This window comes from Rhamphochromis longiceps, linkage group LG15 (genome assembly GCF_057381845.1).
Source record: "Rhamphochromis longiceps isolate RC_006_pf linkage group LG15, R_longiceps_female_GT1.1, whole genome shotgun sequence".
Lineage (NCBI taxonomy): Eukaryota > Metazoa > Chordata > Actinopteri > Cichliformes > Cichlidae > Rhamphochromis > Rhamphochromis longiceps.
The window spans coordinates 12,670,925-12,698,478 of record NC_140571.1 but is presented as its reverse complement, the minus strand read 5'-3'; the positions used below and the strand labels follow the sequence as shown (position 1 = coordinate 12,698,478).

The 27,554-nt window shown below is 40.0% G+C and overlaps 11 non-coding genes and 3 pseudogenes across 11 annotated transcripts; all 14 read left to right on the top strand.

Annotated features, from left to right (window-relative positions):
* The first annotated feature begins 667 nt into the window (after positions 1-667).
* Positions 668-750, top strand: trnal-uaa (transfer RNA leucine (anticodon UAA)). The gene has a single exon. It is a non-coding gene; the product is annotated as a tRNA-Leu (tRNA).
* Positions 751-1,365: 615 nt separating this feature from the next.
* Positions 1,366-1,556, top strand: LOC146652291 (U2 spliceosomal RNA). The gene has a single exon (XR_014907811.1). It is a non-coding gene; the product is annotated as a U2 spliceosomal RNA (small nuclear RNA).
* Positions 1,557-2,407: 851 nt separating this feature from the next.
* trnal-uaa (transfer RNA leucine (anticodon UAA)) lies at positions 2,408-2,490 on the top strand. The gene has a single exon. It is a non-coding gene; the product is annotated as a tRNA-Leu (tRNA).
* A 630-nt stretch (positions 2,491-3,120) lies between these two features.
* Positions 3,121-3,311, top strand: LOC146652289 (U2 spliceosomal RNA). Its single transcript, XR_014907810.1, has one exon. It is a non-coding gene; the product is annotated as a U2 spliceosomal RNA (small nuclear RNA).
* Positions 3,312-14,132: 10,821 nt separating this feature from the next.
* Positions 14,133-14,334, top strand: LOC146652288 (U2 spliceosomal RNA; annotated as a pseudogene).
* An 846-nt stretch (positions 14,335-15,180) lies between these two features.
* Positions 15,181-15,263, top strand: trnal-uaa (transfer RNA leucine (anticodon UAA)). Its single transcript has one exon. It is a non-coding gene; the product is annotated as a tRNA-Leu (tRNA).
* Positions 15,264-15,893: 630 nt separating this feature from the next.
* Positions 15,894-16,084, top strand: LOC146652286 (U2 spliceosomal RNA). Its single transcript, XR_014907819.1, has one exon. It is a non-coding gene; the product is annotated as a U2 spliceosomal RNA (small nuclear RNA).
* An 848-nt stretch (positions 16,085-16,932) lies between these two features.
* On the top strand, positions 16,933-17,015 carry trnal-uaa (transfer RNA leucine (anticodon UAA)). Its single transcript has one exon. It is a non-coding gene; the product is annotated as a tRNA-Leu (tRNA).
* Positions 17,016-17,645: 630 nt separating this feature from the next.
* LOC146652284 (U2 spliceosomal RNA) lies at positions 17,646-17,761 on the top strand (annotated as a pseudogene).
* A 4,828-nt stretch (positions 17,762-22,589) lies between these two features.
* Positions 22,590-22,780, top strand: LOC146652283 (U2 spliceosomal RNA). The gene has a single exon (XR_014907742.1). It is a non-coding gene; the product is annotated as a U2 spliceosomal RNA (small nuclear RNA).
* Positions 22,781-23,628: 848 nt separating this feature from the next.
* Positions 23,629-23,711, top strand: trnal-uaa (transfer RNA leucine (anticodon UAA)). Its single transcript has one exon. It is a non-coding gene; the product is annotated as a tRNA-Leu (tRNA).
* Positions 23,712-24,341: 630 nt separating this feature from the next.
* Positions 24,342-24,532, top strand: LOC146652281 (U2 spliceosomal RNA). Its single transcript, XR_014907818.1, has one exon. It is a non-coding gene; the product is annotated as a U2 spliceosomal RNA (small nuclear RNA).
* Positions 24,533-25,380: 848 nt separating this feature from the next.
* trnal-uaa (transfer RNA leucine (anticodon UAA)) lies at positions 25,381-25,463 on the top strand. The gene has a single exon. It is a non-coding gene; the product is annotated as a tRNA-Leu (tRNA).
* A 630-nt stretch (positions 25,464-26,093) lies between these two features.
* Positions 26,094-26,234, top strand: LOC146652279 (U2 spliceosomal RNA; annotated as a pseudogene).
* The last annotated feature ends 1,320 nt before the right edge of the window (positions 26,235-27,554 follow it).

The following is a 27,554-nucleotide window of genomic DNA, read 5'->3' as shown; positions in this document are numbered from 1 at the left end:
ATTACTAAATCCTGCCACTTGGACTGACACGTGGCTGGACACACACTTTCTATGGGAAATCAAAAAAATATGTCGTTTTGAACTGCAGTTACACTATTCTGGCTCCAATCCTGCAGTTACCTCTCTTGTCCACTAGAGACCAATAGAAGTCTTTAAAAACCGGAGGCTGCCATCTACAAGGACTCATGTTGATTATAGGTTTAACTCTTCTCTTTCTCTACATACTGCAGCTTTCTGTCCTCTGTGGCTGTAAATTACATCGTTTGAAAAAAAAAAACACCACACAATTTTTTCTTGGCTTTTTAGCTAAAATCACCTGTATTGTCTGTTGTTTCCATTTGTGGATGGTTAATAGTGCAGAAGATTGTTTTTCTGTTTTCAGGATTACATGAAAACATTTTGGAACAGATCATTTTTGCATATAATAAATCTTAGGATAGTATTGGTTTTGATGATTTATAAAACAGCTGTGTGCCGTAGCCCTGGTAGTGTGGATCCTTAGTGTGTAAAGAGTAGATACCTCATGTAATATGTGTGAATGAAAATCCATGGACTTTATAAGAGTCCTCCATTTATGGCTATGATCCTAACAAACAAGATTAATACGTTTCTTTCTCCTACCAATCTTCCTGTTTCCTAAAGGAACACGCATGCACAATATATGTGCACCAGGGTGGCCGAGTGGTTAAGGCGTTGGACTTAAGCTCTAATGAGCGCATGCTCTCGTAGGTTCAAACCCCACTCCTGGTATAATTTGGAGCCTCATGACTGGTAAACTGAAATGTATCTATGGGAGCAACAATGATCAATAGGAGTTTTTAGGAATTTGCTGTGAGCAATATCCCCCCACCCAGTCACCCCCAAAAAAGCTGGGATGAAAGACAAATGAGAGGTACAGTCTTACTGTACATGTTATATGTAGAACCGTTGGCTTGTGCAATTAGGGAAAGCCCAGACATAACAGGAATACAGTTACCGGGAGGAGAAACATTAAAAATTTAACAGTATGTAATTATCATATTATGAAAACAATTATAACGCCAAGAAAGTTATAAAAATGAATTGAAGACGCTCCGTCTCAACGACCGCTGATTGGACTGCAGGCGACCACGTGATTTTGAATCTCATTAACCGGCATGCGCTGACCGGCGTTTCAGAAACTAAAGTGTCGTCATATATGTGGCGCCGTTTAAAAACTGAAACATGCCGACCATAGTTATATTGTGATGTTTCGGAGGTAAAACGTCAGTAAAACATCGACCTGTCCTCTACCATTTGTTAGAAGGCGACTGTGTTCTTCATTGTAACCATGAGTTAGAGTTGCAGTAAGCAGAATGAGTCGTTTCTGTCGTGCGATATGTGGGTATCGCTTCTCGGCCTTTTGGCTAAGATCAAGTGTAGTATCTGTTCTTATCAGTTTAATATCTGATACGTCCCCTACCCGGGGACCATATATTAAATTGATTTTTGGAGCAGGGAGATGGAATAGGGGCTTGCTCCGTCCACTCCACGCATCGACCTGGTATTGCAGTATTTCTAGGAACGGTGCACCCCCTGAAGCTGTGAAAAACAAATGTCATTTCACTCAACAGTTTGTGCAAAGAAATTTCTTATACGCTAGATATATGCGTGCGTCTGCATATCTGGACATTGTCTTCGTGTAATCTTCCAAGGTTAGTCAGACTGAAATGTTGCGACTTAATATTTGTGAATGACTTACATTTAACTATTACCAGAATTACTAAATCCTGCCACTTGGACTGACACGTGGCTGGACACACACTTTCTATGGGAAATCAAAAAAATATGTCGTTTTGAACTGCAGTTACACTATTCTGGCTCCAATCCTGCAGTTACCTCTCTTGTCCACTAGAGACCAATAGAAGTCTTTAAAAACCGGAGGCTGCCATCTACAAGGACTCATGTTGATTATAGGTTTAACTCTTCTCTTTCTCTACATACTGCAGCTTTCTGTCCTCTGTGGCTGTAAATTACATCGTTTGAAAAAAAAAAATAACACCACACAATTTTTTCTTGGCTTTTTAGCTAAAATCACCTGTATTGTCTGTTGTTTCCATTTGTGGATGGTTAATAGTGCAGAAGATTGTTTTTCTGTTTTCAGGATTACATGAAAACATTTTGGAACAGATCATTTTTGCATATAATAAATCTTAGGATAGTATTGGTTTTGATGATTTATAAAACAGCTGTGTGCCGTAGCCCTGGTAGTGTGGATCCTTAGTGTGTAAAGAGTAGATACCTCATGTAATATGTGTGAATGAAAATCCATGGACTTTATAAGAGTCCTCCATTTATGGCTATGATCCTAACAAACAAGATTAATACGTTTCTTTCTCCTACCAATCTTCCTGTTTCCTAAAGGAACACGCATGCACAAGATATGTGCACCAGGGTGGCCGAGTGGTTAAGGCGTTGGACTTAAGCTCCAATGAGCGCATGCTCTCGTGGGTTCAAACCCCACTCCTGGTATAATTTGGAGCCTCATGACTGGTAAACTGAAATGTATCTATGGGAGCAACAATGATCAATAGGAGTTTTTAGGAATTTGCTGTGAGCAATATCCCCCCACCCAGTCACCCCCAAAAAAGCTGGGATGAAAGACAAATGAGAGGTCTGTGCCAAGGTCGCTTAGTCTTACTGTACATGTTATATGTAGAACCGTTGGCTTGTGCAATTAGGGAAAGCCCAGACATAACAGGAATACAGTTACCGGGAGGAGAAACATTAAAAATTTAACAGTATGTAATTATCATATTATGAAAACAATTATAACGCCAAGAAAGTTATAAAAATGAATTGAAGACGCTCCGTCTCAACGACCGCTGATTGGACTGCAGGCGACCACGTGATTTTGAATCTCATTAACCGGCATGCGCTGACCGGCGTTTCAGAAACTAAAGTGTCGTCATATATGTGGCGCCGTTTAAAAACTGAAACATGCCGACCATAGTTATATTGTGATGTTTCGGAGGTAAAACGTCAGTAAAACATCGACCTGTCCTCTACCATTTGTTAGAAGGCGACTGTGTTCTTCATTGTAACCATGAGTTAGAGTTGCAGTAAGCAGAATGAGTCGTTTCTGTCGTGCGATATGTGGGTATCGCTTCTCGGCCTTTTGGCTAAGATCAAGTGTAGTATCTGTTCTTATCAGTTTAATATCTGATACGTCCCCTACCCGGGGACCATATATTAAATTGATTTTTGGAGCAGGGAGATGGAATAGGGGCTTGCTCCGTCCACTCCACGCATCGACCTGGTATTGCAGTATTTCTAGGAACGGTGCACCCCCTGAAGCTGTGAAAAACAAATGTCATTTCACTCAACAGTTTGTGCAAAGAAATTTCTTATACGCTAGATATATGCGTGCGTCTGCATATCTGGACATTGTCTTCGTGTAATCTTCCAAGGTTAGTCAGACTGAAATGTTGCGACTTAATATTTGTGAATGACTTACATTTAACTATTACCAGAATTACTAAATCCTGCCACTTGGACTGACACGTGGCTGGACACACACTTTCTATGGGAAATCAAAAAAATATGTCGTTTTGAACTGCAGTTACACTATTCTGGCTCCAATCCTGCAGTTACCTCTGTTGTCCACTAGAGACCAATAGAAGTCTTTAAAAACCGGAGGCTGCCATCTACAAGGACTCATGTTGATTATAGGTTTAACTCTTCTCTTTCTCTACATACTGCAGCTTTCTGTCCTCTGTGGCTGTAAATTACATCGTTTGAAAAAAAAAAATAACACCACACAATTTTTTCTTGGCTTTTTAGCTAAAATCACCTGTATTGTCTGTTGTTTCCATTTGTGGATGGTTAATAGTGCAGAAGATACTAAGTTGAGAGAGCAGCCGCAAAGAAGAATCGCCTCTGTGCCCATTCGGATGGAGGAGCCGGGTTCGCACATAGAAAGGTCTAAGCAGCAACAGCCTGGCTCTCCGGGAGAGGTCGGTGTGGAAGGAGCAAGTTGGGGAGAGTCCCCTCTGAGCACCGGAAGCTTGTGAAGGGATGGGATGGTTTTTTTTTAAATAATTTAAATTCTCTATGAAAAAAAAAAAAAAAAAAAAAAAAAAAAAAAGGAAAAAACATTTAAATATTTGTTTTCCTGTTGTATTTTAAAAGGGGATGGGAGATAATAAAGAAGTAATCCTTTTAAATGGGGTGGGCTTATGAAAATAAATGAGATGATGATGATGTTGTTATATGTCTGAGTATCAATAAAAATTTTTCCAAAAGAAAAAATCTGTTCTTATCAGTTACAAGGCGAGAAGCAATGTAGGATGGCGGCGACGTCGGCCAATTTTTCGGAGAGGAATACATGGTCGTATGGAACGAGGAATACCTTGAGATTCGAACTAATGGATAAAGAAAAGGATTTCCATGACAGAATTAATTTCGGACGAAGGATTCTTTATGATGCATTGAAGGTACAACCAGAGGAAATCTACTGCCTCCAGCAAAGCACGGCAAGTAAGCACTATGACGTGACTTTTTGCACGGGAGAGTACGCGGAGGAGGTGAGAAAGAGATGTGGTACAGAAGAAAATGAAGAACTAAAAAAATATATGGTAACCCCGTTATACAGGAACGATTATAGGATTTTAACGGTGCACATGTATAATCCCTGGGTTACAGAAGAGACCATTAAGTACTTCCTGGGGCGGTACGTTACAGTGCTCCCAGGGGTACGAAAAATAAAGGACGGGCTAGGCCTATGGACTGGAAAAAGACAGTTTCGGGTAAAACTTAAAATGGATATGACAACGGAAGATGGATACTGCCACCCGCCTGCAGTGTTTTCCATCGGAGCAGACAGAGGTTTTTTGGTGTATGCAGGACAGCCACAAGCATGCAGAAAATGCGGCAGTACGGGACATAATGCAGACAATTGTGAGCAGGTGAGGTGTAGGAGCTGCGGGAAAAATGGCCATATCACAAGAGACTGCAAAGAGCCTAGAAGGTGTCACTTATGTGGCTCAGATACACATATGGCAAGAGATTGCACTAGGCCCAGATCATATTCGGAAGCAGCTAAAGCAGGGACCGAGGTAGAGCGGTATGAAGAAACGGATATAGGAACAAATATTGGGGAAAGCGCACAAGAGGCGCCACCAGCAGAAAGGAATCAGACTAATGAGGAAGAAGGGGGGGGGGGGAGAGGATGGGGCCGAACAAGGAGAAGAAGAAGGCGATAAGATGGGGGAGAAAAATGGGGAGAAGCAGTGCGAAGAAGGACAAATATGGGAAGTGGCCGCTAAGCCACGAAGAAAGTCGGCCAAAAGGCGTAGGAAAGTGAGCTCGGGAGTCCCTCCAGGAGAGACTAATTTGAAAGAAGGTAAAGGAGAGCGGATGGAAGAGGGAGGGGAGATGGGAGCGTATGTGTTGAGAGGGACGCAGACTGAATGTATGCACACACCAATGAGTGATTTAACGAGTGATGGAGACGTTGAAGAAGAAGAAGTAGAAAGTGAAGAAAAATCGGAAGATTCATTTATAAAAAATTTGCTGGCGCAAGTCAACATGGACTAATAAGGGAGGGGAAAATGGACGACAGAGGTTTTTCTTTCTTTTTCTTTTTTGGCTCTAATTTTGTAAAGTTTTCCTTTTTTTCAGGGGATATGAAGATCAAAAAGACAACTAGGAGATGGTATCTGTTTTTTCTTTTGTTTCTTTGTTATAAAATTATTAAGTGCCCTCTGCTTAGGTGTATAGATACCCCTTTTTTTACTACAAAATGGTGAGGTTCCGAATAATTACGTTAAATGTAAGGGGGTTAAAAAATGCCAGAAAAAGACAAATGGTATATGAATTTCTGTTGTTTTATAATTTTGATGTATGTTTATTACAGGAGGTACATTTGAAGGACGAGAAGGATGTTGTTATTTTTTCGGAGCAGTGGAGGGGGGGTGAATCGGCATGGAGTATAGGAGGAGTATATGGGACAGGGGTGGGAGTGTTGTGTGGAAATAAAAGTATAAAAATAAAAGAAAGTTATACGGTGATACAGGGAAGAGTGATGGTGGTAGATGTAGAAAAAAACGGGGTCCAAAGCCGGATAATAAATGTGTATGCACATGTGGATCCAAAACAAAGAAGAGAACTCCTTTTGTCGATGGACACTTGTTTTATTACAAGGAAAAATATTATAGTGGGAGGGGATTTTAATGTATCTTTAGAAAAAGAAAAATTTTCTCTCCCATTAAAGACATTTATAAGACAATACGGGTTAACGGATGTTATGGGCAGACTTCTGGGGAAAAAAGTAGGGTATACATGGAGGAATACAAGGGGGGTACAGAGTAGGTTGGACTATATTTTGATAGATAAAAAGTGTAAAATTAAAGGGGGAAAAACGATTCCGGTTCTACTCACGGATCACCAGGCGGTAGAGGTGGATTTGGAGATAGAAGGGATGGAATACGGGAAGGGATATTGGAAATTAAATAATGAGGTGTTAAAGGAAAAAGATTATAGGGATAAATTTTTAGAGATCTTCCCTTTATGGGTGAAAGTAAAAGAACTTTATGGAAAAAAAGGGGATTGGTGGGAGGATGTAAAATGCAAGATAAAAAAATTTTCGATAGAATATTGTACAGATAGATCTAAACGTAGAAAAGAAGAATTTAATATGTTACAAAAAGAGATAGAACATATTTATGTTATACAAAAGGAGGGGAAGGAAAAAAATGTAGATTTGAAAATTGAAGACTTAAAGGTGAGGCAAGAAGAGTTATTAGAGAGGAAGGCAAGAGCAGAAACATATAAATTAAAACAGAAAGAGTATGAGGAAGATGAAAGGTGTTCCGCATATTTTTTTAAAAAGATGAAAAGTAGGGATAAAAGGGGGGTTATAGAGAAATTGGAAAAGGATGGGAAGGAGATTATAGGGAGGGAAAGCATGTTGGGGGTAGTAAAAGAATATTACGAGGATTTATTTAGAAAAGAAAAAGTAGGGACAGAAAAAAGAGATGTTCTTTTGGGGTCATTAAAGAGGAGATTAGTAGAGGAAGATAGGGAGTTTCTGGAAAGGGAAATAACGATGGAAGAGGCATATAAGGTGGTAAAGGGAATGAAGGTAAATAGGGTACCAGGAATAGATGGATTAACGAAAGAATTTTATGAGGTATTTTGGGGAGTGATAGGGTTACATTTGTTGGAGGTCTTTAAAGAAATATTAGAGGGGGAAGAGATGGCGGAGAGTATGAGGACGGGTGTGATTTCGTTATTATTTAAGAAAGGGAATCCTCATTTACTTGATAATTATAGACCTCTCACTATGTTATGTGTAGATTATAAGATTTTAAGTAAGATAATTGCAAATAGATTGGTAGGGGTAATGTCGGATATAGTGGGAAGTGATCAAACGTGTGGGGTGAAGGGGAGACAAATTTCATGGAATATACAATTACATAGAGACATACTTGCATATGTAAAGGATAGAAAAATGGCGGCAATCTGTGTAAGTTTAGACCAACAAAAGGCATTTGATAGGCTAGATTACGAAATGTTGTGGGAGGTAATGACTAAGATGGGCTTGGGAAAACAATTTATAAGGTGGGTGAGGATCCTTTATAAAGAGATATATTCAAAAATCAAATTGAACGGGTTCCTCACGGAAAAAGTTCATCAAGCGAGGGGGTTGAGACAAGGGTGCCCGTTATCGGTGGTACTCTATGTATTATATGTTGAACCATTGGCTTGTGCAATTCGGGAGAATAAAAGAGTGAGGGGGATAATGATGCCGGGGGGGGAATGTTTGAAAATATCTCAATATGCGGATGATACTATACTATATTTAGCGGACGACGACAGTTTAAGAGAAGTTGTGGAAATATTAAAAATATATGAAGAAGTTACAGGATCAAAAATAAATAAGGAAAAGACAAAATATAAGTACTTGGGGACGTGGGAAGGTAGGAGGGAAAATATTTGTGATTATACTTTGTGTGAAGGTCCTATGGACATTCTAGGAATTTCTTTTGGGAATAAGGAGGGCGATGCTATTTGGAACTGGAAGGGGAAGATGGCAGAGGTGGAAAGGAAATTACGACTATGGAAAATGAGGAAGCTTACAATTACTGGGAAGGTGTTAGTGATAAAGAGTGAGGTGGTGCCGAAATTATTGTATCTAGGCTATGTGTTCCCGATGCCACAAGTATTTAGAGCACAAATAATGAGGGGAATATTTAATTTTATATGGGGAGGTTACGAGTACGTAAAGAGAGTACAAATGTATCAGGAGGTTGCCGATGGGGGAAAAGGGGTACCGAACATTCCGTTAAAGTTAGATACGATTTTTTATGCAAATGTGTGTACGCTGTTAAAGAAGCCATATATTCATAAATGTCAGATATTGTTATGGTTCTGGTTAGCTATTCCATACCGGTTTTTAATTGGGTGGGAAAATCAGGGGCCGAAGGCAGAGACAAGACCAGAATACTTTCAGAGGATGGTTAAGTGGGGAAAGAGACATATAGAGTGCAGGGAGGTGGATACAATACAAAATCATAAACTTCTGTATAAAAAACTGGCGAGGAATGCTAACTACAACCAGGGGATAGTGAGTTCGGAAGTTTGGGAATACGCACAGGATAGGAGTTATAAGAATGTTTTGAAAGATTTTAATTGGATGCACCTACATAGGAAATTACCTGTAAGGACTACGATGTATGCACATAATTTGGGGAAGTTAAAAGAATGTCCGAGGGATAATTGCACAGAGGAAGAAACGATTGAACACGTCCTATGGGGGTGCAAATATGCAAAAAAGGTATGGGCTGGAATGAAGAGGAGGTATAAGGGACTAGAGGCTTTGACATATGAGGAAATAACTTATCTTAGGCCTAAGGATAAAAAGAAGGAGGAAAATAAAATACGTTGTATGTTGTTATCAATTACAAAACTTAAGATATGGAGGGCAAGACAGGGGTATATAAGGGGGGGGTATGAATGGAAAGAGATGGGAACAATAAAGGATATAGAGAGGGAATTTGAGGGGATATATCGGCATGAATTACAAAGATGGGGAATAGACACGATTAAGGACAGGTGGAAGGATTATTATGAATGATGTAAAAGATGTTTTTGTGAAATATGAAAAGTATTCAATGGAATGTTGAGCAAATGGAAATGTAAGAAAAAAAAAAAAAAAAAAAATCTGTTCTTATCAGTGATAAGGCGAGAAGCAATGCAGGATGGCGGCATCATCGGCCAACTTCCATGAGAGGAATGCATGGATGCAAGGTACAAGAAATACTTTGAGATTCGAGCTGATGGAGAAAGATGAGGAAATCCATGACAGAATTAATTTTGGACGGAGGATCCTATACGAGGCTTTAAAGATACAGCCTGAGGAAATCTACTGCCTTCAGCAGAGCACGGCAAGTAAACATTACGATGTAACCTTTTGCACGGGAGAATGCGCGGAGGAGGTGAGAAGGAAGTGTATTGGAGAAGAAAACGAAGAATTGAGAAAATACATGGTAACCCCTATGTACAGAAATGATTATAGGATCCTAACTGTTCATATGTACAACCCATGGGTTTCTGAAGAGACTATTAAGTATTTCTTGGGAAGGTACGTTACAGTACTACCAGGAGTGCGGAAAATAAAGGATGGCTTAGGCCTATGGACCGGAAAAAGACAATTTCGAGTCAAATTAAATGTGGATACGGCCACCGAAGACGGGTATTGCCACCCGCCCGCGGTGTTCTCTATTGGAGCGGATAGGGGCTTCCTAGTGTATGCCGGGCAGCCCCAAGCGTGCAGAAAATGTGGTAGCACCGGACACAATGCGGACAGTTGCGAACAAATGAGGTGCAGGAGTTGCGGAAAGATAGGCCATATAACAAAAGACTGCAAGGAGCCTAGAAAATGTCACTTGTGTGATTCGGAGACGCACATGGCAAGAGACTGTACTAGGCCAAGGTCATATTCTGAAGCGGCAAAATCTGGAACTAAAGACGGATATCATAGAAAAACGGACACAGAAACTGATACTGAAAGGAGAGCACAGGAGGCGCCAACGGCTGCCGAAGATCAGACTAATGAGGAGAGAGATGGGAGCAAGGAAGGTGGAGCAGAGCAGAGAAAGGAGGAGGGAGGAAATCCACGCGAACTGGATGCCGAGAGAGAGAAACAAGGGGAGGACGGACAGGTGTGGGAAGTAGTAGCGAAGCCTCGGAGAAAATCAGCTAAGAGGCGGAGAAAGGTGAGCTCGGGCGCTTCTTCAGAAGAGACTAAAATGAAAAGTAGAGAGGACAGAGAGGAACGGACCGAGGAGGTGGAAAATGTGGAGGGACATGTTCTGAGAGGTACACAGACTGAATGTATGCACACGCCTTTAAGTGACTTAACTAGTGATGGGGATACGGGGGAAGAGGCCGAAAGTGAAGAAAAGTCGGAAGATTCCTTTATAAAAAACTTGCTGGCGCAAGTTAATATGGAGAGTTAAAAATGGGGATTTCGGAATAAAAGAAGATTTTTTAGGTTACTTAATGCAGTTATTTAATTTTTTCCTCCGGACTTTAATTATAAACGTATTCCCATGGTTTTGTTTGGTAATGATTTGGTTTTGTTGTTAAGATATGGGAAAATTCCGAATAATTACTTTAAATGTAAGGGGGCTTAAAAACGCCCGAAAGAGGAAAATGGTTTATGAATTTTTATTACATTATAATTTTGATGTTTGCCTACTGCAAGAAGTACATCTAAAGGATGAGGGGGATATTGACCTTTTTACGGAGGAATGGAGAGGAGGTGAATCGGCTTGGAGTATAGGGGGGGTACACGGGACTGGGGTCGGAGTGTTATGTGGAAACAAAAGTATAAGGATAAAGGAAAGTTACACGTTAATACAGGGAAGGGTGATGGTTGTAGATGTGGAAAAAAGTGGAATACAAAACCGGATAATAAACGTGTACGCACATGTGGATCCAAAGTTGAGAAGAGAACTACTCTTAAAAATGGATACCTGTTTTATGACAAAAAAAAAATATTCTGGTGGGAGGGGATTTCAACTGCACCTTGGAGAAGGAAAAATCCTCCCTCCCCTTCAAGACTTTCATAAAAAAATATGGTTTGATAGATGCAATGGCTACACTACAGGGGAAACAAGTGGGGCACACATGGAAGAATACAAGAGGGGTGGAAAGTAGATTAGATTATATATTGGTAGACAAAAAGTGCAAAATAAAGCAAGGAAAACTAATACCGGCACTGTTCACGGATCATCAAATGGTAGAGGTGGAAGTGGAGATAAAAGGAACAGATTATGGAAAAGGTTACTGGAAACTAAATAATGAAGTACTTATGGAAAAAGAATATAAGAAAAAATTTGCAGAGCTCTTCCCCTTATGGGCAGAGACGGAGAAGTTATACATGAATAAACTGGATTGGTGGGAGGATGTAAAAAATAAAATAAAAAAGTTCACAGTGGATTATTGTACGGAAAGGTCAAGAGCTAGGAATGAGGAATTCCGCACGCTGCAAAAAGAAATAGAATATACTTACGCACTACAAACAAAAGAAAAAAATAAAAATAAGGACGAGAAAATAGAAATTTTAAGATCGAAACAGGAAGAATTGCTTGAGAGGAAGGCAAGGGCTGAAACATATAAATTAAAACAGGAGGAGTATGAGGAGAACGAGAAATGTTCCGCTTTTTTCTTTAAAAAGATGAAAAGTAGGGAAAAAAGGGGAGTCATAACAAAATTGGAGAAGGATGGGAAAATGACGGAAGGGAGAGAAGATATGTTAAAGGTGGCGAAGGAATATTATGAGGAGCTGTTCAGCAAAGAAAATCTAGAGGGAGGGAAAGGGGATTTCTTCTTGAAGAAAATAAAGAAGAGACTAACGGGAGAAGAAAGGGAAAGGCTAGAGGGGGAAGTGACAATAGAGGAGGCATATAAAGTAATAAAAGGAATGAAGGCAAATAAAGTGCCGGGAATAGATGGTTTAACAAAGGAATTTTACGAAACCCTTTGGGGGGTGGTGGGGATACATTTGGTGGGAGTTTTTAAGGAAATCATGGAGGGAGAGGCGATGACAGAGAGTATGAAGATGGGTGTGGTTTCCGTATTATTTAAGAAAGGCAACCCACATCAACTTGATAACTATAGACCGTTAACCATGTTATGTGTGGATTATAAGATCTTGAGTAGGATATTTGCAAATAGACTTGCAGGAGTAATGTCGCACATAGTGGAGAAGGATCAAACGTGTGGGGTACGGGGGAGGCAAATTACCTGGAATGTGCAACTACACAGAGATATACTTACATATGTGAGGGATAGAAACTTGGCAGCAATATGTGTGAGCTTGGATCAGCAAAAGGCCTTTGACAGGGTAGATCACGAATTTTTGTGGAGGGCAATGGAGTATATGGGGCTGGGAGGGACCTTTATAAAATGGGTAAAGAATTTATATAAGGGCATAAACTCGAAAATAAAATTAAATGGATTTCTTACAGAAAAGGTGTATCAAACAAGGGGTTTGAGACAAGGATGTCCATTATCTGTTGTGCTTTATGTACTTTATGTTGAACCTTTGGCCTGTGCAATAAGGGAAAGCCAAAGAGTGAAAGGGATAATGATGCCACGGGGGGAATGTTTAAAAATATCACAATACGCGGACGACACGATATTATATTTGGCAGATGATGATAGTCTAAGGGATGTGATAGAAATTTTAAATGCTTATGAAAAAGCGACGGGATCTAGGATAAATAAAGAGAAGACAAAGTATAAATATTTGGGGATATGGGAGGGTAGAAGAGATAACATCTGTGATTTTACTTTGTGTGAAGGTCCAATGGATATTTTAGGAATCTCTTTTGGAAACAAGGAAGGCGATGAGCTTTGTAATTGGAGAGAAAAGATGAACGCGGTGGAAAAGAAGTTGGGTCTTTGGAAAGTAAGAAAATTATCAATCTCGGGGAAAGTTTTGGTTATAAAGAGTGAGGTAGTGCCGAAATTACTACATTTGGCCTACGTGTTCCCGATGCCACAGATATATAGAGCACAAATAATGAGGGGGATATTTAAATTCATATGGGGGGGTTACGAGTATGTAAAAAGACTACAAATGTATCAAGAAATAGAAGATGGTGGGAAGGGGGTACCAAATGTCCCGTTGAAGTTAGATACAATGTTTTATACAAATGTGTGTACATTATTGAAACAGACTTATGTGCATAAATGTCAAATATTGCTATGGTTCTGGTTGGCGATACCATACCGTTTTTTGATAGGGTGGGAAAATAAGGGACCTAAGGCGGAGTTTAGACCAAAATATTTTCAGAGGATGGTGGGATGGGGAAAGAAACATCCGGAATGCAAAGAGGTGGATACAGTATTAAACCATAAACTTCTATACAAGAAAATGGTACGGAAAGCCAACCAAAATCAGGTACCGGTGAGCCCAGAAGTGTGGAAACTCACACAGGATAAGAGTTTTAAAAATGTCATAAAGGATTTTAATTGGATGCATTTACATAAAAGGCTACCTGTGAGGGTTACTATGTACGCACATAATTTGGGAAAACAGAAAAAGTGTCCGAGGGACAATTGTATAAAAGAAGAAACAATTGAACATGTACTATGGGGATGTGAATACGCAAAAAAGGTATGGGAAGGGGTAAAGGGGAAGTATAAAGGTTTGGGGACGGTGACTTATGAAGAGATCACCTTCTTTGGGACTAAAGGTACAGAAAAAGAGAGATATAAAATACGTTGCATGTTGTTATCAATTGTTAAACTTAAGTTGTGGAGGGCAAGACAGAGTTGTATAATGGGGGGATACAAAGAGGGGGAAATTGGGACGATCAAGGCTATAGAAAGGGAATTTGAAAAGATATATTGGCATGAACTACAAAAATGGGGAATAGACACAATTAAGGACAGATGGAAAGATTTCTCTCCTTTTTTTGCTCTGAAGGTACCCAAAAGGTGGTGGTAGGTAAAGTGTAAGGAAAGGAGGAAGGGAAAAGGAGTAATGATAAGCTATACGTCAATGAAAATGTCATATGAAAATGTTAATCAGTTTGTCATGAACGAATGTGGGGAAAAATGGAAATGTAAACTTGTTATTGTAAAGGAAATGGTAAAATGTTTTTGAATGATTGTGGAAAGAAAATAAAAAGAAGAAAAAAAAAATCTGTTCTTATCAGTTTAATATCTGATATGTCCCCTACCCGGGGACCATATATTAAATTGATTTTTGGAGCAGGGAGATGGAATAGGGGCTTGCTCCGTCCACTCCACGCATCGACCTGGTATTGCAGTATTTCTAGGAACGGTGCACCCCCTGAAGCTGTGAAAAACAAATGTCATTTCACTCAACAGTTTGTGCAAAGAAATTTCTTATACGCTAGATATATGCGTGCGTCTGCATATCTGGACATTGTCTTCGTGTAATCTTCCAAGGTTAGTCAGACTGAAATGTTGCGACTTAATATTTGTGAATGACTTACATTTAACTATTACCAGAATTACTAAATCCTGCCACTTGGACTGACACGTGGCTGGACACACACTTTCTATGGGAAATCAAAAAAATATGTCGTTTTGAACTGCAGTTACACTATTCTGGCTCGAATCCTGCAGTTACCTCTGTTGTCCACTAGAGACCAATAGAAGTCTTTAAAAACCGGAGGCTGCCATCTACAAGGACTCATGTTGATTATAGGTTTAACTCTTCTCTTTCTCTACATACTGCAGCTTTCTGTCCTCTGTGGCTGTAAATTACATCGTTTGAAAAAAAAAAACACCACACAATTTTTTCTTGGCTTTTTAGCTAAAATCACCTGTATTGTCTGTTGTTTCCATTTGTGGATGGTTAATAGTGCAGAAGATTGTTTTTCTGTTTTCAGGATTACATGAAAACATTTTGGAACAGATCATTTTTGCATATAATAAATCTTAGGATAGTATTGGTTTTGATGATTTATAAAACAGCTGTGTGCCGTAGCCCTGGTAGTGTGGATCCTTAGTGTGTAAAGAGTAGATACCTCATGTAATATGTGTGAATGAAAATCCATGGACTTTATGAGTCCTCCATTTATGGCTATGATCCTAACAAACAAGATTAATACGTTTCTTTCTCCTACCAATCTTCCTGTTTCCTAAAGGAACACGCATGCACAATATATATCCACCAGGGTGGCCGAGTGGTTAAGGCGTTGGACTTAAGCTCCAATGAGCGCATGCTCTCGTAGGTTCAAACCCCACTCCTGGTATAATTTGGAGCCTCATGACTGGTAAACTGAAATGTATCTATGGGAGCAACAATGATCAATAGGAGTTTTTAGGAATTTGCTGTGAGCAATATCCCCCCACCCAGTCACCCCCAAAAAAGCTGGGATGAAAGACAAATGAGAGGTCTGTGCCAAGGTCGCTTAGTCTTACTGTACATGTTATATGTAGAACCGTTGGCTTGTGCAATTAGGGAAAGCCCAGACATAACAGGAATACAGTTACCGGGAGGAGAAACATTAAAAATTTAACAGTATGTAATTATCATATTATGAAAACAATTATAACGCCAAGAAAGTTATAAAAATGAATTGAAGACGCTCCGTCTCAACGACCGCTGATTGGACTGCAGGCGACCACGTGATTTTGAATCTCATTAACCGGCATGCGCTGACCGGCGTTTCAGAAACTAAAGTGTCGTCATATATGTGGCGCCGTTTAAAAACTGAAACATGCCGACCATAGTTATATTGTGATGTTTCGGAGGTAAAACGTCAGTAAAACATCGACCTGTCCTCTACCATTTGTTAGAAGGCGACTGTGTTCTTCATTGTAACCATGAGTTAGAGTTGCAGTAAGCAGAATGAGTCGTTTCTGTCGTGCGATATGTGGGTATCGCTTCTCGGCCTTTTGGCTAAGATCAAGTGTAGTATCTGTTCTTATCAGTTTAATATCTGATACGTCCCCTACCCGGGGACCATATATTAAATTGATTTTTGGAGCAGGGAGATGGAATAGGGGCTTGCTCCGTCCACTCCACGCATCGACCTGGTATTGCAGTATTTCTAGGAACGGTGCAACCCCTGAAGCTGTGAAAAACAAATGTCATTTCACTCAACAGTTTGTGCAAAGAAATTTCTTATACGCTAGATATATGCGTGCGTCTGCATATCTGGACATTGTCTTCGTGTAATCTTCCAAGGTTAGTCAGACTGAAATGTTGCGACTTAATATTTGTGAATGACTTACATTTAACTATTACCAGAATTACTAAATCCTGCCACTTGGACTGACACGTGGCTGGACACACACTTTCTATGGGAAATCAAAAAAATATGTCGTTTTGAACTGCAGTTACACTATTCTGGCTCCAATCCTGCAGTTACCTCTGTTGTCCACTAGAGACCAATAGAAGTCTTTAAAAACCGGAGGCTGCCATCTACAAGGACTCATGTTGATTATAGGTTTAACTCTTCTCTTTCTCTACATACTGCAGCTTTCTGTCCTCTGTGGCTGTAAATTACATCGTTTGAAAAAAAAAAACACCACACAATTTTTTCTTGGCTTTTTAGCTAAAATCACCTGTATTGTCTGTTGTTTCCATTTGTGGATGGTTAATAGTGCAGAAGATTGTTTTTCTGTTTTCAGGATTACATGAAAACATTTTGGAACAGATCATTTTTGCATATAATAAATCTTAGGATAGTATTGGTTTTGATGATTTATAAAACAGCTGTGTGCCGTAGCCCTGGTAGTGTGGATCCTTAGTGTGTAAAGAGTAGATACCTCATGTAATATGTGTGAATGAAAATCCATGGACTTTATAAGAGTCCTCCATTTATGGCTATGATCCTAACAAACAAGATTAATACGTTTCTTTCTCCTACCAATCTTCCTGTTTCCTAAAGGAACACGCATGCACAATATATATGCACCAGGGTGGCCGAGTGGTTAAGGCGTTGGACTTAAGCTCCAATGAGCGCATGCTCTCGTAGGTTCAAACCCCACTCCTGGTATAATTTGGAGCCTCATGACTGGTAAACTGAAATGTATCTATGGGAGCAACAATGATCAATAGGAGTTTTTAGGAATTTTCTGTGAGCAATATCCCCCCACCCAGTCACCCCCAAAAAAGCTGGGATGAAAGACAAATGAGAGGTCTGTGCCAAGGTCGCTTAGTCTTACTGTACATGTTATATGTAGAACCGTTGGCTTGTGCAATTAGGGAAAGCCCAGACATAACAGGAATACAGTTACCGGGAGGAGAAACATTAAAAATTTAACAGTATGTAATTATCATATTATGAAAACAATTATAACGCCAAGAAAGTTATAAAAATGAATTGAAGACGCTCCGTCTCAACGACCGCTGATTGGACTGCAGGCGACCACGTGATTTTGAATCTCATTAACCGGCATGCGCTGACCGGCGTTTCAGAAACTAAAGTGTCGTCATATATGTGGCGCCGTTTAAAAACTGAAACATGCCGACCATAGTTATATTGTGATGTTTCGGAGGTAAAACGTCAGTAAAACATCGACCTGTCCTCTACCATTTGTTAGAAGGCGACTGTGTTCTTCATTGTAACCATGAGTTAGAGTTGCAGTAAGCAGAATGAGTCGTTTCTGTCGTGCGATATGTGGGTATCGCTTCTCGGCCTTTTGGCTAAGATCAAGTGTAGTATCTGTTCTTATCAGTTACAAGGCGAGAAGCAATGTAGGATGGCGGCGACGTCGGCCAATTTTTCGGAGAGGAATACATGGTCGTATGGAACGAGGAATACCTTGAGATTCGAACTAATGGATAAAGAAAAGGATTTCCATGACAGAATTAATTTCGGACGAAGGATTCTTTATGATGCATTGAAGGTACAACCAGAGGAAATCTACTGCCTCCAGCAAAGCACGGCAAGTAAGCACTATGACGTGACTTTTTGCACGGGAGAGTACGCAGAGGAGGTGAGAAAGAGATGTGGTACAGAAGAAAATGAAGAACTAAAAAAATATATGGTAACCCCGTTATACAGGAACGATTATAGGATTTTAACGGTGCACATGTATAATCCCTGGGTTACAGAAGAGACCATTAAGTACTTCCTGGGGCGGTACGTTACAGTGCTCCCAGGGGTACGAAAAATAAAGGACGGGCTAGGCCTATGGACTGGAAAAAGACAGTTTCGGGTAAAACTTAAAATGGATATGACAACGGAAGATGGATACTGCCACCCGCCTGCAGTGTTTTCCATCGGAGCAGACAGAGGTTTTTTGGTGTATGCAGGACAGCCACAAGCATGCAGAAAATGCGGCAGTACGGGACATAATGCAGACAATTGTGAGCAGGTGAGGTGTAGGAGCTGCGGGAAAAATGGCCATATCACAAGAGACTGCAAAGAGCCTAGAAGGTGTCACTTATGTGGCTCAGATACACATATGGCAAGAGATTGCACTAGGCCCAGATCATATTCGGAAGCAGCTAAAGCAGGGACCGAGGTAGAGCGGTATGAAGAAACGGATATAGGAACAAATATTGGGGAAAGCGCACAAGAGGCGCCACCAGCAGAAAGGAATCAGACTAATGAGGAAGAAGGGGGGGGGGGGGGGAGAGGATGGGGCCGAACAAGGAGAAGAAGAAGGCGATAAGATGGGGGAGAAAAATGGGGAGAAGCAGTGCGAAGAAGGACAAATATGGGAAGTGGCAGCTAAGCCACGAAGAAAGTCGGCCAAAAGGCGTAGGAAAGTGAGCTCGGGAGTCCCTCCAGGAGAGACTAATTTGAAAGAAGGTAAAGGAGAGCGGATGGAAGAGGGAGGGGAGATGGGAGCGTATGTGTTGAGAGGGACGCAGACTGAATGTATGCACACACCAATGAGTGATTTAACGAGTGATGGAGACGTTGAAGAAGAAGAAGTAGAAAGTGAAGAAAAATCGGAAGATTCATTTATAAAAAATTTGCTGGCGCAAGTCAACATGGACTAATAAGGGAGGGGAAAATGGACGACAGAGGTTTTTCTTTCTTTTTCTTCTTTTTCTTTTTTGGCTCTAATTTTGTAAAGTTTTCCTTTTTTTCAGGGGATATGAAGATCAAAAAGACAACTAGGAGATGGTATCTGTTTTTTCTTTTGTTTCTTTGTTATAAAATTATTAAGTGCCCGCTGCTTAGGTGTATAGATACCCCTTTTTTTACTACAAAATGGTGAGGTTCCGAATAATTACGTTAAATGTAAGGGGGTTAAAAAATGCCAGAAAAAGACAAATGGTATATGAATTTCTGTTGTTTTATAATTTTGATGTATGTTTATTACAGGAGGTACATTTGAAGGACGAGAAGGATGTTGTTATTTTTTCGGAGCAGTGGAGGGGGGGTGAATCGGCATGGAGTATAGGAGGAGTATATGGGACAGGGGTGGGAGTGTTGTGTGGAAATAAAAGTATAAAAATAAAAGAAAGTTATACGGTGATACAGGGAAGAGTGATGGTGGTAGATGTAGAAAAAAACGGGGTCCAAAGCCGGATAATAAATGTGTATGCACATGTGGATCCAAAACAAAGAAGAGAACTCCTTTTGTCGATGGACACTTGTTTTATTACAAGGAAAAATATTATAGTGGGAGGGGATTTTAATGTATCTTTAGAAAAAGAAAAATTTTCTCTCCCATTAAAGACATTTATAAGACAATACGGGTTAACGGATGTTATGGGCAGACTTCTGGGGAAAAAAGTAGGGTATACATGGAGGAATACAAGGGGGGTACAGAGTAGGTTGGACTATATTTTGATAGATAAAAAGTGTAAAATTAAAGGGGGAAAAACGATTCCGGTTCTACTCACGGATCACCAGGCGGTAGAGGTGGATTTGGAGATAGAAGGGATGGAATACGGGAAGGGATATTGGAAATTAAATAATGAGGTGTTAAAGGAAAAAGATTATAGGGATAAATTTTTAGAGATCTTCCCTTTATGGGTGAAAGTAAAAGAACTTTATGGGAAAAAAGGGGATTGGTGGGAGGATGTAAAATGCAAGATAAAAAAATTTACGATAGAATATTGTACAGATAGATCTAAACGTAGAAAAGAAGAATTTAATATGTTACAAAAAGAGATAGAACATATTTATGTTATACAAAAGGAGGGGAAGGAAAAAAATGTAGATTTGAAAATTGAAGACTTAAAGGTGAGGCAAGAAGAGTTATTAGAGAGGAAGGCAAGAGCAGAAACATATAAATTAAAACAGAAAGAGTATGAGGAAGATGAAAGGTGTTCCGCATATTTTTTTAAAAAGATGAAAAGTAGGGATAAAAGGGGGATTATAGAGAAATTGGAAAAGGATGGGAAGGAGATTATAGGGAGGGAAAGCATGTTGGGGGTAGTAAAAGAATATTACGAGGATTTATTTAGAAAAGAAAAAGTAGGGACAGAAAAAAGAGATGTTCTTTTGGGGTCATTAAAGAGGAGATTAGTAGAGGAAGATAGGGAGTTTCTGGAAAGGGAAATAACGATGGAAGAGGCATATAAGGTGGTAAAGGGAATGAAGGTAAATAGGGTACCAGGAATAGATGGATTAACGAAAGAATTTTATGAGGTATTTTGGGGAGTGATAGGGTTACATTTGTTGGAGGTCTTTAAAGAAATATTAGAGGGGGAAGAGATGGCGGAGAGTATGAGGACGGGTGTGATTTCGTTATTATTTAAGAAAGGGAATCCTCATTTACTTGATAATTATAGACCTCTCACTATGTTATGTGTAGATTATAAGATTTTAAGTAAGATAATTGCAAATAGATTGGTAGGGGTAATGTCGGATATAGTGGGAAGTGATCAAACGTGTGGGGTGAAGGGGAGACAAATTTCATGGAATATACAATTACATAGAGACATACTTGCATATGTAAAGGATAGAAAAATGGCGGCAATCTGTGTAAGTTTAGACCAACAAAAGGCATTTGATAGGCTAGATTACGAAATGTTGTGGGAGGTAATGACTAAGATGGGCTTGGGAAAACAATTTATAAGGTGGGTGAGGATCCTTTATAAAGAGATATATTCAAAAATCAAATTGAACGGGTTCCTCACGGAAAAAGTTCATCAAGCGAGGGGGTTGAGACAAGGGTGCCCGTTATCGGTGGTACTCTATGTATTATATGTTGAACCATTGGCTTGTGCAATTCGGGAGAATAAAAGAGTGAGGGGGATAATGATGCCGGGGGGGGAATGTTTGAAAATATCTCAATATGCGGATGATACTATACTATATTTAGCGGACGACGACAGTTTAAGAGAAGTTGTGGAAATATTAAAAATATATGAAGAAGTTACAGGATCAAAAATAAATAAGGAAAAGACAAAATATAAGTACTTGGGGACGTGGGAAGGTAGGAGGGAAAATATTTGTGATTATACTTTGTGTGAAGGTCCTATGGACATTCTAGGAATTTCTTTTGGGAATAAGGAGGGCGATGCTATTTGGAACTGGAAGGGGAAGATGGCAGAGGTGGAAAGGAAATTACGACTATGGAAAATGAGGAAGCTTACAATTACTGGGAAGGTGTTAGTGATAAAGAGTGAGGTGGTGCCGAAATTATTGTATCTAGGCTATGTGTTCCCGATGCCACAAGTATTTAGAGCACAAATAATGAGGGGAATATTTAATTTTATATGGGGAGGTTACGAGTACGTAAAGAGAGTACAAATGTATCAGGAGGTTGCCGATGGGGGAAAAGGGGTACCGAACATTCCGTTAAAGTTAGATACGATTTTTTATGCAAATGTGTGTACGCTGTTAAAGAAGCCATATATTCATAAATGTCAGATATTGTTATGGTTCTGGTTAGCTATTCCATACCGGTTTTTAATTGGGTGGGAAAATCAGGGGCCGAAGGCAGAGACAAGACCAGAATACTTTCAGAGGATGGTTAAGTGGGGAAAGAGACATATAGAGTGCAGGGAGGTGGATACAATACAAAATCATAAACTTCTGTATAAAAAACTGGCGAGGAATGCTAACTACAACCAGGGGATAGTGAGTTCGGAAGTTTGGGAATACGCACAGGATAGGAGTTATAAGAATGTTTTGAAAGATTTTAATTGGATGCACCTACATAGGAAATTACCTGTAAGGACTACGATGTATGCACATAATTTGGGGAAGTTAAAAGAATGTCCGAGGGATAATTGCACAGAGGAAGAAACGATTGAACACGTCCTATGGGGGTGCAAATATGCAAAAAAGGTATGGGCTGGAATGAAGAGGAGGTATAAGGGACTAGAGGCTTTGACATATGAGGAAATAACTTATCTTAGGCCTAAGGATAAAAAGAAGGAGGAAAATAAAATACGTTGTATGTTGTTATCAATTACAAAACTTAAGATATGGAGGGCAAGACAGGGGTATATAAGGGGGGGGTATGAATGGAAAGAGATGGGAACAATAAAGGATATAGAGAGGGAATTTGAGGGGATATATCGGCATGAATTACAAAGATGGGGAATAGACACGATTAAGGACAGGTGGAAGGATTATTATGAATGATGTAAAAGATGTTTTTGTGAAATATGAAAAGTATTCAATGGAATGTTGAGCAAATGGAAATGTAAGATGGTGTTGTAAGTAAAAATAAAAAAGAAAAAAAAAAATCTGTTCTTATCAGTTTAATATCTGATACGTCCCCTACCCGGGGACCATATATTAAATTGATTTTTGGAGCAGGGAGATGGAATAGGGGCTTGCTCCGTCCACTCCACGCATCGACCTGGTATTGCAGAATTTCTAGGAACGGTGCACCCCCTGAAGCTGTGAAAAACAAATGTCATTTCACTCAACAGTTTGTGCAAAGAAATTTCTTATACGCTAGATATATGCGTGCGTCTGCATATCTGGACATTGTCTTCGTGTAATCTTCCAAGGTTAGTCAGACTGAAATGTTGCGACTTAATATTTGTGAATGACTTACATTTAACTATTACCAGAATTACTAAATCCTGCCACTTGGACTGACACGTGGCTGGACACACACTTTCTATGGGAAATCAAAAAAATATGTCGTTTTGAACTGCAGTTACACTATTCTGGCTCGAATCCTGCAGTTACCTCTGTTGTCCACTAGAGACCAATAGAAGTCTTTAAAAACCGGAGGCTGCCATCTACAAGGACTCATGTTGATTATAGGTTTAACTCTTCTCTTTCTCTACATACTGCAGCTTTCTGTCCTCTGTGGCTGTAAATTACATCGTTTGAAAAAAAAAAACACCACACAATTTTTTCTTGGCTTTTTAGCTAAAATCACCTGTATTGTCTGTTGTTTCCATTTGTGGATGGTTAATAGTGCAGAAGATTGTTTTTCTGTTTTCAGGATTACATGAAAACATTTTGGAACAGATCATTTTTGCATATAATAAATCTTAGGATAGTATTGGTTTTGATGATTTATAAAACAGCTGTGTGCCGTAGCCCTGGTAGTGTGGATCCTTAGTGTGTAAAGAGTAGATACCTCATGTAATATGTGTGAATGAAAATCCATGGACTTTATAAGAGTCCTCCATTTATGGCTATGATCCTAACAAACAAGATTAATACGTTTCTTTCTCCTACCAATCTTCCTGTTTCCTAAAGGAACACGCATGCACAATATATATGCACCAGGGTGGCCGAGTGGTTAAGGCGTTGGACTTAAGCTCCAATGAGCGCATGCTCTCGTAGGTTCAAACCCCACTCCTGGTATAATTTGGAGCCTCATGACTGGTAAACTGAAATGTATCTATGGGAGCAACAATGATCAATAGGAGTTTTTAGGAATTTTCTGTGAGCAATATCCCCCCACCCAGTCACCCCCAAAAAAGCTGGGATGAAAGACAAATGAGAGGTCTGTGCCAAGGTCGCTTAGTCTTACTGTACATGTTATATGTAGAACCGTTGGCTTGTGCAATTAGGGAAAGCCCAGACATAACAGGAATACAGTTACCGGGAGGAGAAACATTAAAAATTTAACAGTATGTAATTATCATATTATGAAAACAATTATAACGCCAAGAAAGTTATAAAAATGAATTGAAGACGCTCCGTCTCAACGACCGCTGATTGGACTGCAGGCGACCACGTGATTTTGAATCTCATTAACCGGCATGCGCTGACCGGCGTTTCAGAAACTAAAGTGTCGTCATATATGTGGCGCCGTTTAAAAACTGAAACATGCCGACCATAGTTATATTGTGATGTTTCGGAGGTAAAACGTCAGTAAAACATCGACCTGTCCTCTACCATTTGTTAGAAGGCGACTGTGTTCTTCATTGTAACCATGAGTTAGAGTTGCAGTAAGCAGAATGAGTCGTTTCTGTCGTGCGATATGTGGGTATCGCTTCTCGGCCTTTTGGCTAAGATCAAGTGTAGTATCTGTTCTTATCAGTTTAATATCTGATACGTCCCCTACCCGGGGACCATATATTAAATTGATTTTTGGAGCAGGGAGATGGAATAGGGGCTTGCTCCGTCCACTCCACGCATCGACCTGGTATTGCAGTATTTCTAGGAACGGTGCAACCCCTGAAGCTGTGAAAAACAAATGTCATTTCACTCAACAGTTTGTGCAAAGAAATTTCTTATACGCTAGATATATGCGTGCGTCTGCATATCTGGACATTGTCTTCGTGTAATCTTCCAAGGTTAGTCAGACTGAAATGTTGCGACTTAATATTTGTGAATGACTTACATTTAACTATTACCAGAATTACTAAATCCTGCCACTTGGACTGACACGTGGCTGGACACACACTTTCTATGGGAAATCAAAAAAATATGTCGTTTTGAACTGCAGTTACACTATTCTGGCTCCAATCCTGCAGTTACCTCTGTTGTCCACTAGAGACCAATAGAAGTCTTTAAAAACCGGAGGCTGCCATCTACAAGGACTCATGTTGATTATAGGTTTAACTCTTCTCTTTCTCTACATACTGCAGCTTTCTGTCCTCTGTGGCTGTAAATTACATCGTTTGAAAAAAAAAAACACCACACAATTTTTTCTTGGCTTTTTAGCTAAAATCACCTGTATTGTCTGTTGTTTCCATTTGTGGATGGTTAATAGTGCAGAAGATTGTTTTTCTGTTTTCAGGATTACATGAAAACATTTTGGAACAGATCATTTTTGCATATAATAAATCTTAGGATAGTATTGGTTTTGATGATTTATAAAACAGCTGTGTGCCGTAGCCCTGGTAGTGTGGATCCTTAGTGTGTAAAGAGTAGATACCTCATGTAATATGTGTGAATGAAAATCCATGGACTTTATAAGAGTCCTCCATTTATGGCTATGATCCTAACAAACAAGATTAATACGTTTCTTTCTCCTACCAATCTTCCTGTTTCCTAAAGGAACACGCATGCACAATATATATGCACCAGGGTGGCCGAGTGGTTAAGGCGTTGGACTTAAGCTCCAATGAGCGCATGCTCTCGTAGGTTCAAACCCCACTCCTGGTATAATTTGGAGCCTCATGACTGGTAAACTGAAATGTATCTATGGGAGCAACAATGATCAATAGGAGTTTTTAGGAATTTTCTGTGAGCAATATCCCCCCACCCAGTCACCCCCAAAAAAGCTGGGATGAAAGACAAATGAGAGGTCTGTGCCAAGGTCGCTTAGTCTTACTGTACATGTTATATGTAGAACCGTTGGCTTGTGCAATTAGGGAAAGCCCAGACATAACAGGAATACAGTTACCGGGAGGAGAAACATTAAAAATTTAACAGTATGTAATTATCATATTATGAAAACAATTATAACGCCAAGAAAGTTATAAAAATGAATTGAAGACGCTCCGTCTCAACGACCGCTGATTGGACTGCAGGCGACCACGTGATTTTGAATCTCATTAACCGGCATGCGCTGACCGGCGTTTCAGAAACTAAAGTGTCGTCATATATGTGGCGCCGTTTAAAAACTGAAACATGCCGACCATAGTTATATTGTGATGTTTCGGAGGTAAAACGTCAGTAAAACATCGACCTGTCCTCTACCATTTGTTAGAAGGCGACTGTGTTCTTCATTGTAACCATGAGTTAGAGTTGCAGTAAGCAGAATGAGTCGTTTCTGTCGTGCGATATGTGGGTATCGCTTCTCGGCCTTTTGGCTAAGATCAAGTGTAGTATCTGTTCTTATCAGTTACAAGGCGAGAAGCAATGCAGGATGGCGGCGGCGTCGGCCAATTTTCATGAGAGAAATACATGGATGCAAGGTACAAGAAATACTTTGAGATTCGAGTTGATGGAGAAAGAGGACGAGATTCATGACAGAATTAACTTCGGACGAAGGATCCTTTACGAGGCTTTAAAGATAAAGCCTGAGGAAATCTACTGCCTCCAGCAGAGTACGGCAAGTAAACATTATGATGTAACCTTTTGCACGGGAGAATGTGCGGAGGAGGTGAGAAGGAGATTTCACGGAGAAGAAAACGAAGAACTAAAGAAATATACGGTAACTCCTTTGTACAGAAATGATTATAGGATTTTAACGATCCATATGTATAACCCTTGGGTTTCGGAAGAGACAATTAAGTACTTCTTAGGAAGGTACGTCACAGTACTACCAGGAGTGCGCAAAATAAAGGATGGCTTAGGACTATGGACCGGAAAAAGACAATTCCGAGTCAAATTAAATGTGGATACGTCTACCGAGGACGGATATTGCCATCCACCCGCGGTATTCTCCATAGGAGCAGATAGGGGTTTCCTAGTGTATGCTGGGCAGCCCCAAGCGTGCAGAAAATGTGGCAGTACCGGACATAATGCGGACAGGTGTGAACAAATGAGGTGCAGGAGTTGCGGGAAGATAGGCCACATAACTAAAGACTGTAAGGAACCTAGAAAATGTCATTTGTGCGATTCAGAGACCCATATGGCAAGAGACTGTACTAGACCAAGGTCATATTCTGAAGCGGCAGGAAATGAACATTACAGAAAATCGGATGCAGAAGCTGATATCGGAAAAAGAACACAGGAGGCGTCAACGGCTGCCGAAGATCACCTTAACGAGGAGAGAGCTGGGAGCAAGGAAGGCGGAGTAGAGCAGAGGAATAAGGAGGAAGGAACATTACGTGAATCGGACGCCGAGAGAGAGAAACAAGCAGAGGACGGACAGGTGTGGGCAGTAGTAGCGAAGCCGCGGAGAAAATCAGCAAAGAGGCGGAGAAAGGTGAGCTCGGGTGCTTCTCCAGAAGAGACAAAAACGGAAAATAAAGAGGATAGGGAGGAACGGATCGAGCAGGTGGAAAATACGGAGGGACATGTTTTGAGGGGTACACAGACTGAATGCATGCATACCCCCTTAAGTGACTTCACTAGTGATGGGGATACGGGGGAAGAGGCTGAAAGCGAAGAAAAATCGGAAGATTCCTTTATTAAGAACTTATTGGCGCAGGTTAATATGAAGAGTTAAAAATGGGGATACTGAAATAAAACTCCTATGGTTTTGATTTGTTTTGGTTTTGTTTTTGAGACCCCTTTTTTTTATTTTATGTTTTAAGACATGGGAAACTTTCGAATAATAACATTAAATGTAAGGGGACTTAGGAA